Below are 16,193 nucleotides of genomic sequence, written 5' to 3'. Positions count from 1 at the left end.
CACATTTCAGTAAACCCTAGGGGTCTCTAGCTTGCAACCACCCTAGTTCTCTCTCTTTTTCTTACCCTTCTTCTCTTTCCTGCCTGAATCCTGGGAAAAGAGCCCCCATTCTTGTCCCCAGAGAGGAAGCTATGAGAGGACTTAATCTCCTCCGGTTAGCGAAGGAGGAGAGCGGAATTTAACATGTTATTGCTACTTGAAAGAGCTTTGGGGGAATCCTCAAAAGCAATCCATTTGGAACAACTCTAAGAAGATTCCTCCAAAGAAATGCATCGGAAGCTGCTCTTCTACAGTTTATTTTACAACTTGAATCTCGCATTTCCATTCTATGAAATTGTGCTAGAGAAGAAAATAGCAGCCACGTGTACACATCTGTAAACAATTATCTGCTCGACCCAGGCTCTGAAGGTGTGTTCTGTGAGAGCGATCCTGTGTATTGACTTGGTCTCACTGCCACCTACTGGTATCCTTGTTAGACACTCAGAACTGGGCCCAAGATCTTTGGCTCAAGTAACACAGTGTCTGTTCATGTCTGGGCTATTATAGATAGTGCTGCTCTGAACATTGGGTGCAGGTATCTTTTCAAATTAGAGTCTTCATCTTTTCTGGATATATGCCCAGGTGTGGGATTGCTGGTCATGTAGTAGTTCTATTTTTAGTTTTTTGGGGGGGTTTGGGGGGTTTTTTTGTGGTACGCGGGCCTCTCACTGTTGTGGCCTCTCCCGCTGCGGAGCACAGGCTCCGGATGCACAGGCTCAGCAGCCGTGGCTCACGGGCCCAGCCGCTCCGCGGCATGTGGGATCTTCCCAGACTGGGGCACGAACCCACGTCCCCTGCATCAGCAGGCGGACTCTCAACCACTGCACCACCAGGGAAGCCCTATTTTTAGTTTTTTAAGGACCTTTCACACTGTTCCCCATAGAGGCTGTACCAATTTGTATTCCCACCAACAGTATAGGAGGGGTCCCTTTTCTCCACACCTTCTCCAGCATTTATTATTTGTAGACTTTTGGTATCCATCAACAGATGAATGAATAAAGAAGTTGTGGTATGTGTGTGTATATATATATATATATATATATATATATATACACACACACACACAATGGAATATTACTCAGTCATAAAAAGAATGAAATAATGCCATTTGTAGCAGCACGAATGGACCTAGAGATTGTCATACTGAGTGAAGTAAGTCAGACAGAGAAAGACAAATACCATATGATATCACTTATATATAGAATCTTAAAAAATGATACAAATGAACTTATTTACAAAACAGAAACAGACGCACAGACATAAAAAACAAACTTATGGTTACCAGGGGAAAGGGGATAAATTAGGAGCTTGGGATTAGCAGATACACACCACTATACATAAAATAGATAACCAACAAGGATTTACTGTATAGCACAGGGAACTATATTCAATATCTTGTAATAACTTATAATGGAAAAGAATCTGAAAAAGAATATATATATATGCATATGTATAACTGAATCACTTTGCCGTACAACTGAAACTAACACAATATTTTAAATCAACTATACTTCCATTTTTTTTAAGTGTCATTCTTGTTTATAAACAATGACTGTTCAACAGCTCACGCAGTAGAACAGAGCAATCCAGAAGGGGAGGGTTTGACTGAGCCTTGACAAGTCAGCCTCCTCCCGGAATGAGGTCACGTGAGGATGTGCCGAGCACCGTCTGGGGTTACCTTCCTTCTCCCCATAAAGGCAACTTGAAGAACCTCCAGATTAACTGCCCAGATATTTGGAAATTTATTTAAAGACGTATTCCTAGCGTCCAAGATAATGAACATGAAGCAGAAAGTTCCATATCTGCTATAGTTGGAAAAGCTAGACACCACGATGCACATGTAAAAGACATTTCACCCTCTTACATATAAGCTAGACACCACGATGCACATGTAAAGGACATTTCACCCTCTTAAATATAAGCTAGACACCACGATGCACATGTAAAGGACATTTCACCCTCTTAAATATAAGCTAGACACCACGATGCACATGTAAAGGACATTTCACCCTCTTAAATATAAGCTAGACACCACGATGCACATGTAAAGGACATTTCACCCTCTTAAATATAAGCTAGACACCACGATGCACATGTAAAGGACATTTCACCCTCTTAAATATAAGCTAGACACCACGATGCACATGTAAAGGACATTTCACCCTCTTAAATATAAGGCAGCCCCACAGAGCACTTCCTCCATTTTTCCTGCTAATTATAAACATTAGGCAGAGATTAGTTCAGATTTAATGTTAGGGCAGAGAATGCCTTAGAAGACGCTTCAGAAGGAATTGCACAAACACCCATTCCATTCCTGCCCCGTGACACACACAGGGCCGTCGGCTCCAGGGTAGATCCCTGCGCTATCCTCCCTTCCTGCCTTGGCCATGGACTTTTGGGGCTACTGGCCTCTCCAAAACCATGGTGTTCCATTGTAGAACTGTTCAAACACAGCGGCTAAAGTGTCCTCCTTTCGTAAGGAAAAACTAAACATCTCGTTTTCTAGTCTGATTCGTGATCAAGTCTAGAAGAGAAAATTATTTAAAAGAGACTTTTTAAAAAATGACATTGAAACCTCAGATAACGTATCACCCGCACTGTATTTAGTGTAATATCTGGGAAAAATTCTACTTAGTTCCTGTCTCTATCAGTAAAGGTCAGTTAATCTCTCCCAGACTCACTAATTTTACGTGTAAAATGAGGCTGATTGCCTGATGCTCTAACCGGCAGTGATTCTGTGACCGCTTTCTTTCATCTATTACCCTAGGCTCTGACCACCGGTGGGTTTCCTGCTGTCCCCACAAGAAACAGAGAGGCCCGCAGTGCACGGCGGGGCAGCCTGTGGGCTTAGCTGAACTGGCTCTGGGTGCTGGCACTGAACTGCTGAATCAAATGATGAGGATTCCAGAAGAGAAAAACCAGTTTCCTGGAATGGCTTCTCTTGAGACCTGAGTCATCTCCAGCTGCTGTTCAGTTCTTAATTTTGAAATGCAACCAACCCACGAGCTCTTCCATCTAGCGGCCAATTCTCGATGCTCTGGGTCCATGAAAACTGAAGGTATGGGTCAAACCAGGGGGATTTGACAGAAACGTTTGCCATTGTACCTTTCCCCAGCCATTCCTACCTCGCAAATGTTTCTCTGTACTTCATGAGTCTTAAAATTCAGGAGGACAGCAGGACTACGCTATGCAAAACGCAGCCAGACCCCTACGAAAGACTAACAACCTGCCTCTGGGAGAGGGTTTGGCAGAACGTTTCATATTTGTCCTACTTTTCTGCTTTGCTTTCTCCTTCCAGATTTTTTGAAACAACAATTACCTCTCTGCTAAACAAACTTAAAATATGCTACTCTATAAAAGACTGGCCGATGGCAAAAAGTGCCTTTCTTCACGTGAAACTCCAAAATATACTCTTGAAGACTTGTACTCCCTTGATATTCCTGGCCTTAGACACCTACCTGGGAGAACACGTGAGCATGTGCCGGGGCGCCCAGGAAATGCTGATTTTGCTTTCCTTCTAGTACTGGGACCTCAAACCAGCAATTCACCTCCCTGTGTTCCATTTCTTCATCTGAGGTGTCAAGGGCGTGGGGAGACCATCCACCAAGGTAGTAATTTGGGGATATTTCCAGTAGCCAAACGGAAATCATATATTTGCCGACCAGAGGGCAGGGCCTAAGTCTTAGTCATTTTTGTCCCCTCCCTCGAGCCAGAGCTCCACGCCCTGGAGCACAAGGGGGTTTATTAAGCTTAAAGGAATATGAGACGCATAGACCAAGGGCAGGTAAGGAAAAGTTTGGGAGTTACTGGATTAGTTCATCTTAACAACATCTCTTCCAGTTGTAAACTTCAAAACTCCTACAGGGATACAGCATTGCACGAATAGGCAGCCTTGATCTGGTTCTGAAACACCTTTGTGTTCATTCAATTTAAACTTTTTTCTCAGTAGATATCAGTAAAACGTTTCCTTTCAAAGTTCTTGCTTGGTTCATGCCCTTGTCATGAATGTATTTTAGAAAGCAGAATGCTTCATTGCAAGCAGAAGTTCACCTCAATACATGCATACCTGAGCATAAGGAAAAAATAAAATTCTAAATGTACATTTGCTTCAGATATTACAGTCACATTTTTTAAAATTCTGTATTGGAGCGGTCTCCAAGTGAGTCCCAAAGTGACCCACAAGCTCTGTTGAGATGTGTATCAACAGATTCCCTGTGGTCCCGGAAACCCCACCCCAGGGACTCCCTACGATGCACGGAGATTTTTCTGGAGCTCAGCGGGATGCATTGTCCTCTAGAGGACGATGCATCTTTCCTCTACGCTTTCGGGAAAGACTACACCAGGACAAAGGTGCTACTTCACAATTTCATCTGCTTCCTAAAATAGTCTGATGAGACCAGAAGGTACTAAAATTACGTTTTCAAAAATTAATATAATGAATTCCTGAAAAGAACCCCTCTTTGTAAATCAGGGTGCCGCAGGTGATCCCTGAGTGTGACACGGCCATCACCCATGGTTTAGAGGGGACAGGCAGTGTCTTTTCTTGAAAGGGTAGGATTATCTCCTACCAGATTTTTGGAAAGAGGGAATCCATATCTAGAAATGTGGGTGAAAAGAACCTTTCCTTGTCTCGCTCAAGGCTGTCTGAAGAAGCAGGAAATTTTTAAAGCTTCCCTACTTAAAAACCTGAATCATTTTGAGCTTTCCTTTCCTCAGTGAGAGCTACTAATAGGATTTTTTAAATGCCAGGTCACTCCTCAAATCGTCAACTATTTATGCAGCAGTGGTGTGGTTTTTACAGCCTGCTTTCCACAGCTAAGACACCAAGAAAAGTTTGCTCCTGTGGGTTTCCGTGGAAAAGCTGCCCGGGACACAAAGTCCCCTTCAGATGGGAACCAGCCCACTATTCTTCTCCAAGAGATAACAATTCCTCAGTTTCTTCCAAAAAGAACAGTGACAAGAACTAATTTTCAAATAAAACTTTTGCCTAAAGTGATTAGCATACCTGCAAGACAGTCTCATGCAACAGAATTCGTGACCTGCCTGTGTATTTTAAACCCTAAATGTGGAATCTCACATAAAAGTGGGTAATGAGGGCTTCCCTGGTGGCGCAGTGGTTAACAATCCACCTGCCAATGCAAGGGACACAGGTTCGAGCCCTGGTCCAGGAAGATCCCACATGCCGTGGAGCAACTAAGCCTGTGCGCCACAATTACTGAGCCTGCGCTCTAGAGCCCACGAGCCACAACTACCGAGCCCGTGTGCCTAGAGCCTGTGCTCCGCAACAAAGAAAAACCACCTCAATGAGAAGCCCGCACACCGCAAAGAGTAGCCCCCACTGGCCGCGACTAGAGAAAGCCCACGCGCAGCAACGAAGACCCAACACAGTCAAAAAATTAATTAATTAATTAAATTTTTTTTTAAAAGGTGTGTAATGACAAAGATCCCTGTAACCAGTTGTCTAAATACTCTGAGCAACAGCACAGATGAAGCCTCCATGGCAAAAGTCTACTAACTTTCAAAAGGGAAGGAGGTCTGATTTCAAGCCGGCTTTAGCGGCGGCATCTGTAACCTCCTAACCTAAAACTAAGGTCAGGTGGGGAGCCTCCCTTGAGTCATGAATCCATCATCAATCATCAGTTGAAGAGAGGGGTTTCTTCCTACTTTATCATCAGTGTTGTATCAGGTTCTAAGGCATGAAATCACAGAAAGCACTTATGATGACAGAATGAGCTGCAGGGAATCCTCAACACTTTGAAAATAGAGGGAGGTGCAGAAATAAAAACAATTCTATTCAGAAAGATAGGAATTCTTCTTGCCTTACATCAGAAGTAGCCTTAAGACCCCAAGTTTGGACGTTCACCATACATCCTGTCACCTAAGGACCACAAAGCATGGTGGGGTGGGGCACACACCCTCCCAAGGGCTGGAAGAGCCTGGGCCAAGGGCTAGCATTCTAGAGACTTCCCCAGCTGCCTCCCAGGAAGGTGGGAGTAGCTACACCCTCCAATTCCCCCACTGGAAAAGGGCAGGACACCCACGCTCACCACCCTGCTATGGGATTCTTCCCCAAGTTCTCCTCTCCACCAAGTATCTTCTCAACGGCTTCCTCACTGCCGTGAGCGGGGAAAGAGAAAAATAAACCTTATGGTGATGGAAAACCCATGCCTCCTCCAAGAAGAGACGAAGACCACAAGACCATAATTCGTATAGCTTGAATTCCTACAAAACCCCTCACCTCCCCACCCTTCTGCCTTTACCCTCAGCAAAGCCCACACAAGATTGGGACTGACATACATACACTAATATGTATAAAACAGATAACTAATAAGAACCTGCTGTATAAAAAATAATTAAATTAAATTAAAAAAAAAAAAAGAATGAAGCAAAACGCTGGTGCCGTCCCTCCAGGCCTCCATCTCCAGAGGTGGCCTGGATGAGGGATGCCTGCTCAGCTGCTCTGGTCACAAAGCCAGTGTCGGTCCCTGGGGACCAGCTCTCTTCTCTGGCACGTCTTTCCCTGTTAGTTGGTGGAGGCCCCGGGAAGCATAATCCAATTTCCCCATCACTTTTAATAGAATATGATAGGAGGACACTGTCTTCTGGGAGAGCAAATCAAACAGTATGTTCCAAATCTAGATGTAAATTAGCTCAGGATCCTCCAGTGCTGGGCCATCTGCTTTCCTGAAATGGTAAAGATCTGACTGCTGTCTGAGCCACCTACTGGTGCTGTGGCCTCAGCAAGTAATTGAGCATCTCAGAGCCCCTAAGCCTTCATCTTTAAAGCCAGGGAACCACACCTCAGTGCCTCCTAACCGAGAATCTCTTCCTTTATCTTTAGCCCAGCAAAGAACTCAGAAGTTTCAATAATGTCCAACAGCCAACTGGTGGTTTTCAACATCATTTTGCTTAGGAACAAAAAATACCTGATTTTAAAGCCACTGCAGTTTTTTGAAGTATTAAGAATGGGTCCCCTGGGAAGTTGGGGGACCCCAGTGTGAGAATAGTCTATCTGCATGAGCTCTGAGCAGCCCTGCAGCTCTAGGACCCTGCAGTTCTCGTGTGGAGGCAGCTGTGTGTAGGCTGGCATGGGCCAGCTCCTCTGAGTCCCCACTGGGGGGGACACTCCCCTCCGCCTACAGCAGCTTGTTTGTGGGGTCCAGACCAGCCTTTCAATTCGCTCCTTGGGCAGGCTGTGAAATGCCAGTTTCTGTTTACACCCCCCCAGTACCCCTCTGGGGCCTCCTAGGGACCCCACCCCTGCTTCAATCCTAATTTTCTAACACGGTAGCCCCTGAAACAGGTCCCCAGAGTAGACTGGCAACTGTCAGATAACACTTTCCATCCTGGGCGAGAGGGCCGGAGCCCCACCCTCCTGGCTGGGGAACAGGCTCCCGGCCTCCGGACTTGGTACTTGCTCCACTTCTGGGCAACACAGGCCAGCCCGTGGCCCTAGGGGCCCTGCCCTGTCCACTGGGCGTGCTGCCCAAACACCAAATTCCTTCTCCTCCTCTGACCCCTGCAGCTCCTTTAAGCAACCCCAGAGGACTGAGGCTCCAGCAGTAACTTCAGATTCCTGAAAAGATGGAGCCCCGATGGTAATAGCTGAGTAACTCTTGACTGGGTCCTGTTCCTGGACACCAAGGTCACCGCAATCCCCCGGAGGTGACAGATATACCCAACCAGCCCACGCCCCGGGGACGTGGGAGAACTCAGAGTCTCCCCACGGTAGCTCTCGAATCCTCGGAAAGACACATCTGCGAACAAAGCAGATTCTCAGATTCCAGCTGAGCTGCAGTTTATTTATGTCCAATAAATAAACCGTGAGCCGAAAAGCACCGCAGTCAGGAGAGCAGAGGGTGATGGGGGTGGGGGGGAGGTAGCGGGGGACACGGCACGACTCGTGGGCAGCCGGGGCCTCGGCCCAGCTAAGGAAACCCAGGTGGCACAAACAGAAAGAAAAGTCGGCTGGATCTTCCAGAGACCAGCGGCGTGTACAGAAAACAAACTCTACGGGAGCGAACCTGAGAGCCATCGAGAAATGGTCAGCGGGGTTTAAAGCATTTCCCTCTGGCCACAAACCCAACACAGGGGGAACAGGGGTGAAGCGGCACTTACCCTGAGCAAACCTGGAGAAGCGTGTGTCCCTGGGCTTCGATATTCAATTATGTGCGAATCTGACACGTTTTCCCCACTTGGCTGCGTCTCCTTTTCCTTCTGCAGGAGAGGGGACCCCGAGCAGGCAGAGAACTCCCCCTGTGGTCCTTGCAGGGGGCTGCTGAGCGGGAGAGCTGAGCGGCCTTTGGTGGAAGACTGAGCTCCAAACTGGACCGTGTCCAGGGATACAGTCAAGGCTCCCTCCAGCCCCTCCTCTCCCCCTCCCCACTCGGGCCTGCCCCACACTGTAAATGAAAACCAGACTCTCACTCTGTTGCTTCTGGCCCAGCCACGGGCTGATGTCACCTCGGAAGGCTGTCTTCACCCTACGAGCCCGTAGCTGGATGCCTGCAGCTCTTAAAAAAAAAAAAATCCACCCTTTCTACTCATCACTTTAAAACTCTTAAAAAAAACTCTTAAAAAAAAATCCACCCCTTCTACTCATCACCTTTGGGGCTGGGTCCCTGGCCGCAAAGAGAATGAATTTTGGAATGTTTCTGTGGGTCTCCATGGTTTTGCTGCAGTGTTTTCCAACACCATCTGAAAGGAAAACAGGAAATGCAGTCTCCCGCCTCCCCCTCACCACGCCCTCCCATTTCTTCTTGAAGTTTCTGAATTGAGACTTCTCCTAATAACCTCCCCTTTCAAATATAAAAAACCAGCCGTTAAAATCACCTTGGCGTTCTGCTAACCAAAGTTCTGTTTGCTGGTGAGAAGACAAGGAAAAAAGACTACTTTTTTTTTTTTTTTTTTTGGTAATTCTGTATATAATGATTCTGATCATGAAGCTAATGGTCCCAATTCCAGGACACCTACGAGAGGAGCAAGAACGGTTATCGTGCTCAGAATTACAGGAAAATTCTTGAGAAAGAATTTGTGTTTCCTCAAGGCTTTGTACCTTTCCCAGCACTTTGATATGCGTTATCTCTTGTACCAGGAACGTCTCCACCTGTTAAAGACATATGTGTCATGTTTTCTTAAGTGAGAGTATGATCTCATTTTACAGATGAGAAGAATCTGGGTTCGTAGCAGAGCTCAGATCAGAACCCTGACCGTGGACACCCCCAAACTGCTCACTGTTCACCCATCGCACGGCCCCCCCTTGAAAATTTGGTTCATGTGAGATACCAAGAGACATCTGAAGAAACAAACTTATGGTTACAGGGGGTAAGGGGGAGGGAGGGGTAAATTGGGAGATTGGGACTGACCTACACACACTACTATACATAAAATAGATGAATAACAAGGAGCTACTGTATAGCACAGGGAACTCTTCCCGATACTCTATAATGATCTATATGGGAAAAGAATCTAAAAAAGAGTGGATATATGTATATGTATAACTGATTCACTTTGGTGTGCAGCAGACACTAACACAACATTGTAAATCAAGTAGACGCCAATAAAAATTTTAAAAAAGAGAGAGAGAGAGACAGCTGAAGGATACTTTTGACTTGGAGATCCTTCCAAAGCCAAGTTTGAGGGTAAAGGTATCATTAACTCCTTTGCACAGACGATGTCCTTCCAATTTAGGGAGGAAGGGGAGATGGTACAGGAGAGACAGTGCCTGCTCCCCTCCTGCAGCTCCAGGGTCCCCTTACTCATCCACAGGAAGACTCAACCCCTCTCTACACCCTGGGGGTTCAGCTCAAAGAGTGTCAGAATGGGGAGGGAGACCTGGATTGAGGGTTTTCCTGTCCATCACCTGTAGAGGAAGAAGAAATGAGCAGAGGCTCTGAGTAGGAGCCACATTGCCCGTGTGACGTGTGGGAAGACAATGTTCTCATGCAGGGCAGCCCATCTCCCACCAGAGTCCCCACTCCACGTGGCAGGCGTGGACTCGGACCCGAGGAGCTGGGACATGTGCTGCCACTCTATCGGTTGGCATCTGCAAGTTCAGCTCTGGAGAGAACCATTTCTCCAAGGCACATCGCCTGCTGCAAATTAAGGCAACGTTTGATTACAACTTTCTGTCCCAAGCAACTCCGCTCAGAGAGGTTAATGGAACAAGTGTGGCCTATGTACTTCCATTCAGTGGTTCCTTTTCCCAAATACCGATACAACTATTGCTTTTCAAGATAGCTAGAAATACACATTCCTTGCTATTAGGAATTTCTACTATTTCAATGGCAAGGGTGATGCATCGTTTAGAGCAAGACTTAAAGAAATAAAAACTGCTCAAGCAGGAACGGTTCTCTGTAATATTTAACTGTAACTAATCATTGACAATCTAGACCCTCACCAACACTGTCTGTGGCCTCAGAAACTTCTGGAAGCTGGCAGCTGTTGGTGAAAAACCTCCCACATCCTCCCTTGAACACACCAGAGAGAGCATTATGGCTCCTATGGTTTTCTCACTTAATCACCGGGATTTGGGATTCTCGGTGAAATGACCAGTTCCTCCTGCCATCTTGTACCAAGAGGAAACCATCTCAAAGGTGAGAACTGACCTCAACATCAAGGGTCCTGGGTCTGGGCCTGACCACCCAAGGGACCTTACAGAATCTCGCAGTCCAGTTTCTTCTTAAATGCTGTGTTGAACCTGGGTACCTCTTCCCATTTCCTTCTGCACAAGTTAGAAAGTTACAAACCCTGTTTCCCAGGCTCCGCTGTAGTTAAGGGCTTCCCTAGGCACTGCTGTGATATATAGGAAGGTGGGGAGAGGCATGGTGATTTCTCTACTACTTTGGCTGGTCTTTTCCCTCCTGGCAAGTATAGTGCGGAGGCCCTAAGGGAGCCCCTTCCAGACCCCTTCCAAGGCTGGAACACAGCACCCTTTTTGGAGGACTGCTCTTTCCTGCTGGAAGCTGCCTCTTCTGGAGGGGCTGGGATGAGTGTGGTAGGTCTAAGGGAGACGCCAGCTTCCCAGGTGCTGAGGGTAAGTTGAAGGGAATTTGTGAAGGCAGCAGCCGCAGTCAGACCCCTCAGCCCAGCATCCATCCGGGTGGTGGCTGGGGAGTGCCCCTCCCCCGTCTTCCTTCCCTTAACCCTGGATTGCCGGCTGTGATCCGAAACTCAGGCTCTGCAGTGCAGCCCCCTGCTTCCCTCCCTCCCAGAACGGGCCAGAGGATCAAGCTGGAATGCCCTGGGAATTACTACTGGAGGCCCCGCCTCAAACCCACTCCCCTGGCCCTTCCTGATAATTCCTGGCGAAGAATCCCCTTCTGCTCACAGTAGCAAAAGCGGTTTCTGTTTCCTGCCTGGAACCCCGACTGGAACAGATGTATTACATCAGCTCTAAAGCTTCTTTCAGTTCCAACAGCCTGTGCTTATATATTTTATATGACAGAACAAAACGAAAATAGCACTATGCCCAAATGAGATTGTAGATGTAATATTGTATTTAATTAGTCTCTGGCTCAGTCATACATAGATTATTCTGTAACTGGTGGCCTCTCTGCCTTTGAGTCTCTTCCCTAGAAGACAGCTTTTAGGGACTTCGCTGGCGGTCCAGTGGTTAAGACACCATGTTTCCATTACACAGGGTGCGGGTTTGATCCCTGGTCAGGGAACTAAGATCCCGCATGCCGCATGGCGTGGCCAAAAAATAAAAATAGGAAACAAAAAAAAGAAGATGGCCTTTATTGGTCTTCTTGTACTTCTGTCTTGGCACTACTGCTGATAAATTCTCTCTGCCATCTGCAGACTTCACCACACTAACACACGGAGTCAGCCCGCACGGACACAGACTCTTACAATGAATCGCAATGTCTCAGCTATACTATCGTACGTGTGGAAGTCTACACTTAAATGGAATTTTAGTACATTTTTAGAAGAAATGTGAAATCATTTCTCCTCGAGTGCCATTTCTCTCTTTTAATTCAACATAGTAAGTCCGTGCTGATGGAGAGGAGAATGTACATAACACAACTCGTATGATCCTGAAATTGTAACTGGTATCTCCATTGAGAAGGACCACTGGGGAGCTCATGAGAATCTTAAGAAATTTCCCTGGCAGATGCCTTGGGAGGAAGGGGTTGAATGATTCACACCCAGCTCACAGGAGTGAGCTTCTCTAAGTGCATGTGAGCTGAGCCCTTTTCCACTTTACATCTTTAATAACCCCCTTCAGATCAGTTCCCTACTGCCACCCCCAACCCCCATTGTCATAACAACCAGCATCCCATAATAGACACTGGTAGCCCTAACAGAGTTGACGGGAGCTGGAAGCCTGCCATTGTGACTTTGGTCTCCAGTTCAGAGATATGTGATCCGGGGGCCTGGCCCTCTGAGCTCACGGTCCCTTGACAAGTCGGGAGGTGCCTCGATGGCTTCCACACTGGAAAGGCCTGTTCTGGGTCACAGCCAGCATCCCCGAGTCCTCAGCCCCCAGGATGCTGCTCGAGACCAAAAAGCTCTTCCCAACAGGCGACCATAGCTTCGGCAAATAACAAGCAGATGCTTTTCCCACAGCATTGTGGGAAGCATCCCACAAAGAAGCATCCCAATTCTGCATAATTATGTCCCGATCTTAAAAACTCGTAAGAATCCCAAACTAAAAGGAAAAGCACATTGTCACCAACCGCACATTAATTTTCACAGAGGCATTACTATTTCAAGAGATGAAGGATTGTGAGTCCAACCAATGGGGAGGATTTGAGGTTTCCACTGACCCTGCAGCTGGAGGGCGGCTGGGATTCCTCATTCCATCCCCATGCCGGCTTTCAGCCTCCATAAGCAGCACCGTGGGAAGTGGGCCACCCGGCTAGGAACGAGGCCCTAGTCCTTCTCTGCCACTAATGAACTGCAGGTCTTGGGCAGGGTGGCTCAGACTCCTCGTCTGTAGACCAAGGGCAGCTGTGCGCCAAGGTGTCCGGGACGATCCAGCATCGGTCCCTGGGAAGCTGGGGCTGCATCAGCACATTTGCCTCGGCCTGATTTCCAGCCTCTACTTCCTCCTTGGCCCCGGACTGCAAACTCGGACTCTCCACCTCCAGATTCAGCCCCACCCAACCCCAGTCTCAGGGGCAAGGACGGAAAACATGGTGGGCTCACTGCCCTTCGCCCTGCTCCCCATGTACTTGGTACGTGTGCATTGACGCAATCCTCCCACCACTCTGGTCTACTGTTCAAATAATGCCGTTGCAGCAGTTTTTGAGTCTAAAGCTAAACGACACCTCACCTCCAATTACTAAAATACAGCAGGCTGCCTAAAGAAGATGTGGTACATATATACTTACTCAGCCATAAGAAAGAACAAAATAATGCCATTTGCAGCAACATGGATGGACCTAGAGATTGTCATACTGAGTGAAGTAAGTCAGACACAGAAAGACAAATATCATATGATATTGCTTATATGTGGAGATCTAAAAATGGTACAAAGGAACTTACCTACAAAACAGAAGTAGAGTCACAGACGTAGAAAACAAACTTATGGTTACCAGGTAATAAGGGGGAGGGGGGTGGGGGGGATAAACTGGGAGATTGGGACTGACATACACACACTACTATATATAAAATAGATAACTAATAAGGACCTACTGTATAGCACAGGGAACTCAATACTCTGTAATGGCCTATATGGAAAAAGAATCTAAAAAAGAGTGGATACATGTATAACTGATTCACTTTGCTGTACACTTGAAACTAACACAACATTGTAAATCAACTATACTCCAATAAAAATTTTTTAAAAATAAATAAAGTATAGCAGGCTACAAAGGAAAATATCTGCGGGTCGTGGAGGGACATCTGTTGTGTCATTTGTCTAGACCGGTGCTTCCCTTATTGTGGGAAAGGCCCTTTCCCTGCTTTCATCATGTGCTTCAACAGGGAACCGCCATCTTCCTGCAGAACCTGCCAGCACCACCTCCACTGGTTGATGCAGGGATGGGCATGTGACACAAGCGGTCCAAACAGCCCTTCCCTGGGGTTTCCAGCTCACTCCTACAGCCGGCCCATCTCAGGATCCCAGGAGCTGCCACATTTCCTGCCATGGGGAGGAAGGCGGCCAGATGGAAGGAAAAAGAGAGGAGAGAAGGAGAATGAGTGCCATCAGCTTCCTGGCTCCAGATGCCCCAAGACTGAGCCTACACCCTTGTTTGGTCTCATCCTACCCATCCCAACTCTCCCTTTGATTATGTGAGCCAAAACTTATTCATTTTTACCCTAACTCGAGTTAGGATCTCAAGACTTGCCACCAAAAGAGTCTTGCCTGATGCACTAATAAAAATTGTTCACAGGGCAACCTTCTAATTTAAGTCCTAGGCTAGCAGATCAGTCAGTCCGTTGCAATAATGACCGTGGCAATTCTATGATTACATCTGCTGCAATAAAAATGTACCCCGTCTTTATTTTCCCTGATTTTTCTTCTTTTTTTAATTGAAGTATAGCCGAGTACAACGTTCTGTTAGTTTCAGGCTTACAGCAAAGTGATTCAGATATATATCTGAATATATAAACATTCTTTTTCAGATTCTTTTCCATTAATTCTTTGATTTTTCTTAAAGCCATTTTTCTAATCAAACAGACAGAAAGTGTTGTCACTGAGTGTCACATGGACTCAAAAGCCTGCCATGGAAACTAGAGATTCAGTGGATTCTCCAAAGCCTCCACCCAGGAAGACACGGGGGAGGGCTTTGCATCCTAAAGAGAGTTTTCAAATTTAAGTGCACGGGAAACACCTCGTAACAATACACGTTCTTGCAAAGAATTGCCTAACAAGAGGAATGTTATATTTACCTTGAATAAGTAACTTTGGGGGAACGTGTTAACCGGCTCCGTTTGGGGGAATAAGAAGATGCACTGAGTAGAGGTAATCTGCCAGCAGTGAGCTGGGTCTAGGAAAATCTGTGTAAAATTGCCCAGTTAAAATTATAGCATTCTTCCTAGAACTTCGTGAGCTGTAAACCATGCTCAGCTGATTCATTTTAAGGATGGCAAACCCGACTGTGAGAGCGGCCAAGGAAGTTTTTGCGGTTGATTGGAATTCAAAAATTCTAGCGAGGAGATGTTTGGTCTTATACTTATCAGACGACACTAATTTTGACCCATTTCTCCAGCTTTGAGATATAAACTCCCATTCATAAAGAATGGGTGCACTGGTTCTTTCTTTAACAATCCTAGCCTTAGTCATAAAGTCAAATGTCTCCTCACTTTAGCTTCAGGTCATCTCCATTCCTTCATTTATTCAGCAGACACGTGCTGAGGGGCCTTTGTGTAGAAAAGCGCTTTGTTGGGAGGCGGAGGTGAGCTGGGATGCGTCGGACAGGAAGGCTTCCCTCCCGGATCTTATGGTCCAGGTGAGACCTAAAGGGAGCCCAGAGAAAATGCTTGGGGAGGCCAGGAGAGGGCGCCCTCGTCTCCATCTGGGAAAGTTCAGGGATTCCTAGAAGATGTGACCTCTGGCTGCGGGACTTGAGAACGCGACATTGGTGTGCGGAGGCAGGTCCTTCAGGAACAGGAGGTTCCAGTTACTTTTCAAGAGTGAGTTGAGGCTACTTGGGAGTCTGAGTGAGGAGGACACAGCCCCAGATCCCTGCCCCATGAGACTCACGCCTTCCTCACCCCAAGAGGAACGGGAAGTTTAATTCCAAGAGCAACGAACTCCAGGTCCACGGACACCGGGCACAGAATAGGGCAAGGGCGAGACCCTGAACTAGCATGAGGGGACGTGGTAAGTAAAGTTAAAACAATAGAGATTTATTCCCTCTCAGTTCTAGAGGCTGGAAGTGCAAAATCCAGTTGTCAGCTGGGCCACGGTCCCTCCAAAGCCCCTAGGAGAGGATCCCCCCTTTGTTCCTCCAGCTGCTGGTGCCCAGGCATTTCTCTATCCAATCTCTGTCTCTGATATCACACGGCTTCTCCCTGTGTGCGTCTGTCTTCTTATAAGGACGCCAGTCATATTGGATGAGTCCCCCTTCTCCACTGTGATCTCATCTTAACTAATGACATCTGCAACAACTCTGTTTCCAAATAAGGTCACATTGTGAAGCAGTGGGGGTTAGGACTTGGACATCCCTTTTTTGGGAAACACAGTTCAACCCATTACACCC

Source organism: Globicephala melas, chromosome 7 (assembly GCF_963455315.2).
Source record: "Globicephala melas chromosome 7, mGloMel1.2, whole genome shotgun sequence".
NCBI classification, from domain to species: Eukaryota; Metazoa; Chordata; class Mammalia; order Artiodactyla; family Delphinidae; genus Globicephala; species Globicephala melas.
Note: the sequence above shows the minus strand (reverse complement) of the source record.